We start from the raw sequence: 11,093 nt of genomic DNA, 5'->3' as shown, positions 1-11,093 counted from the left end.
AGGTGTCTGGTGAGTTTTGATAGATGCGTTTATCAATATAATCTTCATCCCAATTAAGACACTGAAAATTTCCCATATATCTTTTTACTGTGCTCCATTTTGGTAAACATGTCATTCCAACTTAATTAATGCACTTATTTCTGATAGCATAGCTCATATTTCTGCTGAGGAAACTCACTTTAATTGGCTCAGTCACTCAGTATGTATTTCTTTATTTTTGGTTTCTTATTATTTTAACAAAATATTTTAGGCCCATTTTGCTGTCTGTAGCATTATTTCATCCTCACTCCTAAATTTTAGTAAATTCAATGAGTATGCCACATATTATTGCTAGTTTATTCATTTGTGATTCTGTGATTTCCAGTTTTGAGCAACTGGTTAAAACAGTTTCCATAAACATTAGTACAAGTCTTTTGCTTAGATATATATTTTTATGTACCTTGGTGAAATAACTTACAGTGTAATTGTGAGGTATAGAATTTGTGTACTTTCACTTTACAAAAAAAGTGTAAATTATTTTTAAAGTAATTGTGCTATTTCCTATGCTACCAAATATACTTTATGACACATTTATATGAAAATACATTTCAATACCAGTAAACAAATGCTCATTCTTATGGACATATTTATTTCAGTGACATATTTCTAAAATGTATGTCTAATATAATTTAGAATCTTGCAAAAATATTCATTCAAGTATCATTTCATCTGGGAGTAAATATAACCCCTTACATGAATGAAAATAAATAAATAAATACAACAATATCTGGCCTTTTAGAAGGATACATTGTGATTTTACCTTTATAGCATTATTATCATAGAATGTCTTTTCTCTCTGTGTCTTTACCTTTCTTCCCATCTTTCTACCAGGAATAAGTAGGTGGTCAGAGCATTTCACCTAGAAAATTATTTAAAGTCAATACAAAATTTAATGTTATCGATTCAGTCTCACAGTTTAGTAGTGTACGAAGATCTACACTTTTTATGCCCAGTACTAATTTCTTCTTCCCTCATTATCTTTCTAATGGTGTAGTGGAGCGTTATATAAGGCCATATTGAAAACCTATATTTCCCATATAAATTCACCTGAGCCCTGATTAATTGATTTGTTACTGTGTAAGCAATGCCTTCCCTTTTGATGAGGCATGAAATATAAACTCATTTTTCTGTAACTAATAAGACTGTTGCACTGCTTTTAGAATGTTAATTGTGTAGAATTAATATGTACATAGTTGTTTCTGTTGCTCTCAATAAAAGTCATAGATTTAGCATAAGAGGAGAATCATTAAAATAAAACAGCAATAAAACTAGATGCTATGAAATTCTCATAAAATAGCGACATTTGCAAAGTAAAACATTACATACAATTGAGAAATTTCAGTCCTTCAAAGTTAATAATTACAAATTATTAAATAGAAAATAGATATAAGTACATTAAGTGTAGTAATAAGGACTATATGAAGCTAATACTTTATTATTGCATTTTTCTTAGTCATTATACACGGCATTGACAAGAAGAAAGATTTAAATATAAACACACAAAAGGGGCAAAGAATAAAGAGGAAGGGTATGAGCAAAATACATGGTACACATTAAAAGCACCGCTAAGATGTGAAACTAAGGGAGAGGATAGGCAAGGATGTGATGAGAGATGAAAATGATCACAGTACTTTATGTCTATGTATGAATCAGCTAAAGTGAATCTCAAAGGAAAAAAATCTTAAAATTACCCAAAAATGCTACTGTCATTATATTTGAAATCTCCCATAAATACTGCAATAGGAATAGGCATTGGAATGATTTGAAATCTCAATGGTCTAAGAAGTATTTATTGCCAAAACGATATTTTATTAACTAAAGGTAATGTAATAAATCTGAATTATCACGTTCTTCCAAGGAAAATATAAAGCTGGAGGGGGAAGAGGGACAAATGAACATCTAGGTATTTCTGTGATAATTATGTTAATTTTCTTTTGTTTGAGAGAGAGGACAGAGTTGTACTATGTAGGCCTTGTGCTCACTATGTAGCCCAGGCTGGCCTCTAATTCGGGACGATCCTCCTGCCTCCCTAGTGCTGGAAATACAGATGTGTCCCAGTGAGAACAAAGCAAAATGGGATAAAAAAAATTCTAAACAAGTTTCACATGAATGCTGTGTAGGAAACTGAGTAAATCTTCGCAAAAATTCTATAGAAAAAGTAATGGAAATATTCATACAAAATTTACAAGAATAGTAAGACACATAACAAGATAAAACGTGATTGAGACATTCTCAGAGGAGAAATGGAAAGTAAATTTACTCTAGGAAATAGTTGGGTCCTACAGACAGTTTTCTTCTTACACTTATTTTTTAACTAATGCTTAAAAGAAAAAACTTTGGACATAATGGAGTGCCACACGAAATTTTTAGCAAGATAAACATACTTATTTCCTCTAATAATTATATTCCTTAAAAAAACTCTAAGACAAATATAAAGAAATAATACATTGAAATGGGAAAGATACATCAAATTATTCTATAATAACAAAGTTTTCCCATATATACATATGATGAAACACCAAAAATTAAGCAGCTTTTAATGAAATAAATGTATTAGATATAGACAAAAATATATGAAAATATATCCCTAGATATGTATTAATATGCATATATGCATTTATGTGATTTATGTAGATATGGATACATCAAAGTAGACTCATCCATACACGGAGCATGTTAAGAAAATGTTAACATAATATTAATACTGAAACAATGTTAAGTCAGTCCCTATTCTTAAGTTATTTCCATCAGTCCCTATTCTAATATTATTTCCACAAATGTGAGGTTTCTTGTTCCATTACATTACATATCTTCTTGTTGGGTAATGATTTTTCATAACTACAAGTGTGGAAACAAAGAAAATGCTATGTACCTGTAGCCCAGGTCCTTCTCTCACGCCTGTCTGGACTTTGCCAGAATCTGCAGGTCACACATTTGCCTTAGGTTGTTTACGCTGCATATGAACAGGCATTTTTCTCTAGATATGGAGAAGAAAAAACATTTTTAAATGAATTACCCATTATTGAGTAATAAACTATTTTCACAACTAATTCTCAAATATTTGCCATCAGAGAAACTAAAGAATATTTAAATTACTTTTTAATACTAGTTCCCCATTACTGTTCACTTTTCAATAAAACAAATACTTGAATGACAAACTTAAGAGTTGAATGCCCTAATTCTTAACATGTAAATGAGTTTCTCATTCATTAAAGTTATACAATAAACAGTAGTAATAAATAATACATAGTATTAGTGAATGAATACCATCTTATTTAACATTAAGTAACACCTATTCACAGAGTGATAATTAAATAATTAATAAAGATATTTAGCCTCTAATACATGAAGTGGTATTAAAAGTTTAATTTATATTTAAATATATTACAGCATATTGGATGAATAACACACTAACAACTTTTATGAGATAATTTTATTGAAAATTTATAACTTACAAACATGGAGAGCAATAACCTTTTAATAATAACTTTCATTTTACAATTCATATTTTTGAAGAAATTATAAGGGAATCAACATAAAGCTATGATATGGAAAATGTAATTTGATAAAAATATTTGGTTTAGTACAAGGTAAAATTTCACCTTTACAAATGATCATTCTACATAATTTCAAAATTTTACTGGTAGATTTCAAATTGAATTTTAAAAGGCTCATGCAATATTTTAAATCATGCTAAAAATATATTATGCATTGAATTAACAATTTTTATATTTACATACATCTAAGAAGTCAAGTGAAGAATGAGTCACCATGTATTATTCACTCTAAAATTTTAGTGTGGTGCATAAGCCCAAAGGCATATACTTATGACTGTATTTCCTTTTACGTGTGAGCACTCTGAAGCCAGGTTAATTGAAAGTTGACATTCAAAATGTAAAAATCAGAACAGAAAGTTGTTTAAAGATAATGATATTTATTTTCACTATACTGCACTTTTATTACCGTATTTTAAGTTATGAAAATCTGTCGGTTATTTAAAACACCTAAAGTTATACAATTCCATATTCTGTGTAATTTCTCAATTTTATGACTATATGATAGATTTATATGGAGCACTATAATTTGAATTACTCATGCATATATGCATGCATATATGTATGCATATATGTCTTACCTCAGTACATATGGTATAAATTTGAAAACTTCCTTCAATATATTTTTGGGTAAATTGTAGCTCAAAATAAATGTTTATTTTTTGTCTTTAAGTAACTCATTCTTAGACTATATCCCTGAAGGTTGATTCTTCTATTAAAATCTTGAAGCTTTACTTTATGGGAAATTAATCACTTTACAAACTTTGAAAATTATTTCTTTTAATTCTTATAGTACAACATATTTTTGTCATATTTTGCAACATGTAATCAATATGTTAACACAACTGTGAAAATAGAGAAAGAAACAAATCTGGAAAGAATATCTTAGGAGGAGTTAAGTTAGTCAGATAATATAGAAAATTGTTTATGTCTATGGCACGGCAGAGATCACTTGTCAAAGAAGTTGCATGCAACATTAAAGGGAGTTAAAATCACACCAATTTCAGGCCACAGAGGAGAGAATAGGAAGAGGGGAGTAAACACAGCAAATTTGCTGAATTTATCAAGAATATTGTCAGAGATTTCTATAATGTGAAGTACAGAAGCTCTACTGTTTAGAAAGCAGAAATTGAATCTCCATTTTGAAGCTTAATAGTGGTGTGATTCAGGATAGTCCACAAACTTTTGAGGTCACATCTTCTCATGGTGAAGGTTAAACTATTCAGTCCATGGGGTTATCGTAAGAATTATAGAAAATTATCTATTGAAAGTAAATAGCATCCTGCTTATCACATTATATGAATATAATTCATGGAATATGTAACATGAAGTAAATATAATGTGAACACATATTTTAACTGTATATTTAACAAAGTAATGAAATTTACTTAAAATTAATGCATGTTTATCAAGGGGATTTATTCATATTGTAAAGATTAAGAGCAACATAATTTGTTTAATTTTATTATAATAAAAACAAACTGAAAAACATATTTTTTCTAGATAGGGAGAAAACACAGAAATTTCTAATGTGAGAATCACAAAAGATTGTTGTCTAATTTGTCAATTAAAAAATAATTTTTTTTCCTGTACTGAGTGCAAGTCCTAGAGCTTTACACATGCTATGTAAGTGCTAAATACACAGTGATCTGCATCCAGAGTCCCCAATACTAAATATATTCAATCTTAAAAGGGGTGAGTCAGAGTATAAACTTTTCTTGAGTTTCTCAGTTTTTATTTATTTATTTAAACTTCAGTATTTTTTTAACCAAAGAAATCAGGAAATTTTAAAAGTAATATACTTTATTTGCTTTCCTGAAGAGTAAAGAAACTCTGGCATATTACTGTTAGTAGATTTATAGTGATTCTCAGACTGTAATGATGTTATGCAAATTATGAAAATACTAATATATATGTTCTGAGTAAATATATGTATATATTAAATTGATACACATATATAAATACAATTTCAGTTTGTAGTAGAATTCATGTAGTTTTACTACAAGAAGTCCAATATTTTAGGAGTTTAACTTAATTTTAAAAATGCAGGTTTTCTGCAGTATTTTCAAAGAAAAAAATAAACCATGAGAAGTACATTATTAAAATGAGGTATCAGTATTATTTTTAATTTAGTGAGTATTAGTACACAACATTTAAGCAACTTTTTCAGTACATTACCAGTCAAAGATAAAACAGTTGTCCAAGTATTCCAAAATCACCTAATAATTGTAAACATTTTTGGATGTGCCTTTTTTCTGAGAACTTATGATAGGTAACTTTCTTGTAGCATCAGAATTTAAATTTCAGTTAAAGACTATTAATTAATTAAGGATTGAACTTCTTAAGGAATTATGCTCAAGAGAATCTGTCAATATCATTTGCTTTCAGTTGTAACAGTCAATCAGGTAATGTGCACAGATATGCTGAATGATGTAAGAGGTAATGCTACTGAGTTAAGAAAATTCAAATAAAAATATATACAATGGTGAGCTAAAAATAAGTATGGTAGAGAGACAGAGTAAGAGTGGTTGATTGCCTTTACTATGTTCAAAAATTCAAATAAATTTGATAATGATTTAAATGTTCCACTTAGTACACCACAAATATTCCCTAGACATCCTTCATGAAATAAAGGTTCATAAGGCATCTATAAGGTTACAGAGTAATATAGAAACTGGTACCTAATGAGCTAAAACTTCAAAAATCTAGTGTGTTACCAAGGAGAACAGGGTTAATAGTTTTATAAACTATCAAATGTAACTTACCACTTAGAAAGTAATTATGGAGAAGTTACTATCCAATCAGGAAGGCCTATCTCTTAATTTTGCAGTTATCAGAAAAAACCTCTGCTTACATTTATACAAATTTTTATTTGTAAATAGCTCTCAGTAAATATAGATAATAACTGTTACTTCCAAAAGAGAGAAAATTTTTAAAATGTATACTTCAGGAAATAATTTAAAGGTGAAACTATACTCATAAAAATTGTGCTATGAAATATTTCCCTACTCAGATGTATGAATACAGGAGCAAACCAAGACAGAAGACTGGGAGAAAAATGACTAACCTGAATGTTACTTAGAAATCAGTGGACAAGATCAAAATAAATAAAAATATATTTCACCTTTCAGGAAATTATGCATTTAATTCATAGTATTCTTTAATTAAATTAATCTTAATTTGTAGCCTCAGGATGAAACCATAATCTATGTATGATTGCTCTAATTACAAGTGACTGAATTCTATAGTCAATATCTTCATAAAGATAAACTTATTGTCAAGCTCAGAATCATTCATTGGGGGATTTTAATAAAGGTGGTTTTTACATGTATAGTTTGTCACCAATTTAGAATGAGGAGCTTCACATTTTGCACATCTCGAAGAAAACATGCAAAGTCTTTGGCTGGATTCAATAGTCACAACCTACCCGTTCATCCCTGTTGTGACCACCAGTCACTGAACATTCACAGTCTCCGTGCCAGCCCATTCTCTCAGACATCCTTGGCCCCTCAGTGTCCCCCATAGCAATGCTTAGCTGCTTAGTCTACATTTATACCAACACACACAGTAGTGGCCAGGTGGCAGTAAAGACTTTGCTTACATAACATACTTACATCGGCCAGCGTCAACCTTGGCTAGGGAACTTATTTCCTTTGGGATAGAAGAGATGCATCTGTGCTGGAGTTCTACTTATTTGGACTTAATGTCTGTTGGAAATCACCACCACCCTCACTTAGCCTGAACCAAAATGTAAAAATCTTAAGCTTCATTTTTTCCCTGCAAGTTTCAGCATAAATTCTCATTTTATTTTATCTTTTAGATATATGTGATGGAGATGCACTGCTTAAAATGACCAGGGAATTTAAATATTTGAAAACTAGAATTTTAAAATGCAAATTTTCATTACTATTGAGAGATCAAATCAGTAAAAATAAAATTGACAGGCAACTCGGTTGCTTTTGTAACAGCTGTGCCTTAACAGTCTAAATAATTAACATGACCAGCACCAGAGTACATTCTATTGGGTACAATGAAAAAATAATGCTCCGTTTTCCTCATGAATCTGTGAATTTCAGTTAAGAGAATTCAAAATACATTATTCAATTTTCAGATGTAGTCAAGTGATCTACAGTCTTGACATACATGTGTCTTGGTTACTTTTCTCTCATTGCTGGGACAAAATATCTGATGCCCAAAATGAAGGAAATGTTTATTTCACCTACAGTTTGTGGAGCTTTCAGTCCATACTTGGAAGGTTACAAGGCAGAGTGGCACATGGCAGAGGGCTACAACTCATGGAGGCAGAACACAGCAAAAGCAACAAACACAAAAGGGAGGAATGGCTGCAAGCAGCCTCTTCCTCTCCCTTACATATGCAAACTATCCACCCCAGGGCAGGTGTAGCTCTCACACCCATAATCAATCAAACTCTAAAAGCCTGCGCCATAAGCACATGAGGCTTTGGGGGGACACCTAGACACAAACCATAACATTCCACCGCTGGGCCCCAAAGACTTATGTCCATCCCTTTATACAAGCAGCATTTAGTCCATCTGCAAGAGTTGCCAAAGTCCTAACAGTTTCAGCATTGCTGAAGAATCGAAGTCCCAAATCTCCTCTGAGATATAAGGCAATCTCTTAGCTGTGAGCCCCTATACAAATGAAAAGTTAAACACTTTCAACATTCAGTGGCACAAAATAAGCAGTACCATTCCAAAAGGTACAAACAGGGGGACACAGAGCAATGGGACCAAAACAAGTCCAAATTCCAGCAGGGCTAACGTTATGTCCTGTAGTTCCATGACCAGCATCTGAAGAAATCTGTGGCACATTGTGAGCTCTAAATGGTTTGCATGAGTCCAGCCCTATGGAACTTCTGGTGGTTTCAGCTTCCATGGCTTCTTTCTTAGGCCTGCTTTGCTCCCTCCTTGCAACTTTCCTTAGGTGATCCACAGTCTTGGCTTTTCTAAACTTCTGAGGTCTCCAGTGTACCTTTTGCTTCACACTCACAGCCTTACATATTGCCCCCTCAGGGGCACACTGCCTGGCCTCCCAGGCCTTCTGAAATCTGGGTGGAAGCCTCTTTAACATCATAACTCTTGCATTTGCCATGCACCTAAAGCCAGGGCCACGGGGATGATGCCAAGGTCTGCTACCATCTGGAGCAGTAGCCAAGTTTTCCTCTCTCTTGGCCACAGGGGTCGAGTGCCTGGATCGCTGGGCACTCTGAATCCAATTCTGAAGAACAAATCCTTTATGCTGCTGCCATTCTGGAGCCTGCTGGGACCGCTGCCGCCATTCTGGAACATGATGCTCAATAGCTTTCTTCTCAAGGCAAGGTCTTTCACCTTTGCAGTTTTGAGGCTGCAAAGGGTGGAGACTTGCTGCTTTTTGTGATGCCTTCAAGCCATCTTTTTTCTTTTCTTGTTCCTTCTCAACAGTGGAGATCTCTTTAGCTCTACCTTTGCAGTCTACAGCTTTACTGGAGCTTTCTTTCTGGCCAAACTCACAACATTTTAAATCCTCCTGCTGGGTTCTTTGTTCTTGATTCTCAATATAAATCTGGTGAAAAGCCCCCAACAATAGCCATGCTACTTCCCCAATGTTCGACTGCCTTGAAATTTCTTTTGCCAGGTTAATCAGTCCACTGCCACCCTTAATCTCAGTCTTAGGCAAAGTCTCTGGACACGAGCAAAATGCAGACAAACTTTGTGCCAAGCCATAACACACATTGTCTGGAGTCCAACAACCAGTGGAGTCCTTCTTCCCAACAGAAATCTCCGAACCCAGTCTTTATCGGCAGGATTTCAATTAGCCTTCTGGTCTTCTGAGCTCTGACCAGAATCTCCCAAACAGAACAGCCAAAGGCGTTTGAGCTCTCCTCTCTCAGGCAACATCTCCGAACCTTTCTAAACTCTTCCTACAAGCCATTTGCCAAGGCTCTTGAACCACATGGTCAGGTATAGTCACAGCAACAACCCCATTCCTGGTACTAAATTCTGTCTTGGTTACTTTTCTCTCATTCCTGGGACAAAATACCTGATGCCCAAAATGAAGGAAGGAAAGGTTTATTTCGCCTACAGTTTGTGAAGCTTTCAGTCCATACTTGGAAGGTTACAAGGCAGAGTGGCACATGGCAGAGGGCTACAGCTCATGGAGGCAGAACACACCAAAAGCAACAAACACAAAAAGGAGGAATGGCCACAAGCAGCCTCTTCCTCTCCCTTACATATGCAAACTATCCACCCCAGCGTGGGTGTAGCTCTCACACCCATAATCAATCAGACTCTGAAAGCCTGCCCCATGGCTGCATGAGGCTTTGAGGGGACACCCAGACAAAAACCATAACAACATGGTACCAATAAACATGCATATTAAGAAGTTTGAACTAAGTGGAATCATTAATTTTAACAATATCACTGCCATCAAAATTCAGATTGTTGGGAGACCTTTCATAATGGAAGAATTAGAAAACCACATTCCAAAAGAAAACAAACAGGTGAAAATAGGTAGGTGTTCCTTCTCCACCCTGTATTATTTTCTCTCAGAAATGTATTACAATGTGTACTATTTCCATATAACTTGTGCATATGCTACCTTACACTTCAATTTCTTCCTTTACTACTTATACAAACTACCTTGTGCAACGCAAATGATACAGAAGTGATTCAGTATAGTGGAATTTTAGAGAATAACCAGAAAAAAAAACTTCTGCATCTGTAATACAAGTGTAATTATTTTTCAAATATTTTAGTTTTAAAAGTGCTTTAATCCAGGCTGGGGATTTAGCTCAGGGGCACAGCTCCTACCTGGCAAGTGCGAGGTCGTGAATATGATTTCCGGTAACAGAAAAAAAAAAAAAAGAAAAGAAAAATTGGTTCAATCCTTGGATATAGAAACTAAAGATATACAGACTGACTGTATTTATATTTTTTATACTAATAGAACTAGCTAGGCATGATGGCACAGGACTGCAATTCCAATATTAGGAAACCGAGGCAGGAGGAATGAAAGTTCAAGCCAGTCTTGGCAGTGTAGGGAAACCCTGTTTCAAGTAAAACTTTAAAATGGATGAAGATATAACTTAGTCCTAGAGCATTTATTTCCCTAGCATGTTTGAGGCTCTGTGTTCAATCTGCATAGAAAAATGAATGATTAATGATAAAGCTATGATTTGAATTAATAAACTTTTGTAGTAATTAAATTTCTGTTTAATATGCAAATCATTAACTTCATTAATTTGTGTAGCTCCATTGTCTGTATAGGCATGTGAGTTTAGAATTCAGAGCTTATAAAATTATCACTAAATATTTGACATTATAATTATACTTGTGGAATATGTAGACACGCTGATGTAATGGTAATACATGAAAGATTTATTACAATGAAAATACTGCTATGTAAAGGTAAAACTAATGGTAAGCTGATTTTTTGGGTATCAAAGGTGTGCAAGCTGTATTCAATGTGTAATTGAAGATTTCTTTCTAATTAAAATATTAT

At 33.3% G+C, this 11,093-nt stretch overlaps 1 long non-coding RNA gene across 1 annotated transcript in view; it reads right to left on the bottom strand.

The window, feature by feature from the left end:
* Positions 1-800: 800 nt before the first annotated feature.
* LOC102027941 overlaps positions 801-11,093 on the bottom strand; it is a 16,363-nt gene continuing 6,070 nt past the window's right edge. The window contains exons 2-3 of the long non-coding RNA XR_259560.1: positions 2,912-3,016; positions 801-898 (exon numbers count right to left, since the gene is read on the bottom strand). This is a non-coding gene — a long non-coding RNA (uncharacterized LOC102027941). The remainder of the gene's footprint in view (positions 899-2,911; positions 3,017-11,093) is intronic.

The sequence above is a fragment of the Chinchilla lanigera genome, unplaced genomic scaffold (assembly GCF_000276665.1).
Source record: "Chinchilla lanigera isolate Chin_1 unplaced genomic scaffold, ChiLan1.0 scaffold00006, whole genome shotgun sequence".
NCBI classification, from domain to species: Eukaryota; Metazoa; Chordata; class Mammalia; order Rodentia; family Chinchillidae; genus Chinchilla; species Chinchilla lanigera.
The sequence above is the reverse complement of the archived record's forward strand: the minus strand, read 5'-3'. Positions and strand labels throughout refer to the sequence as shown.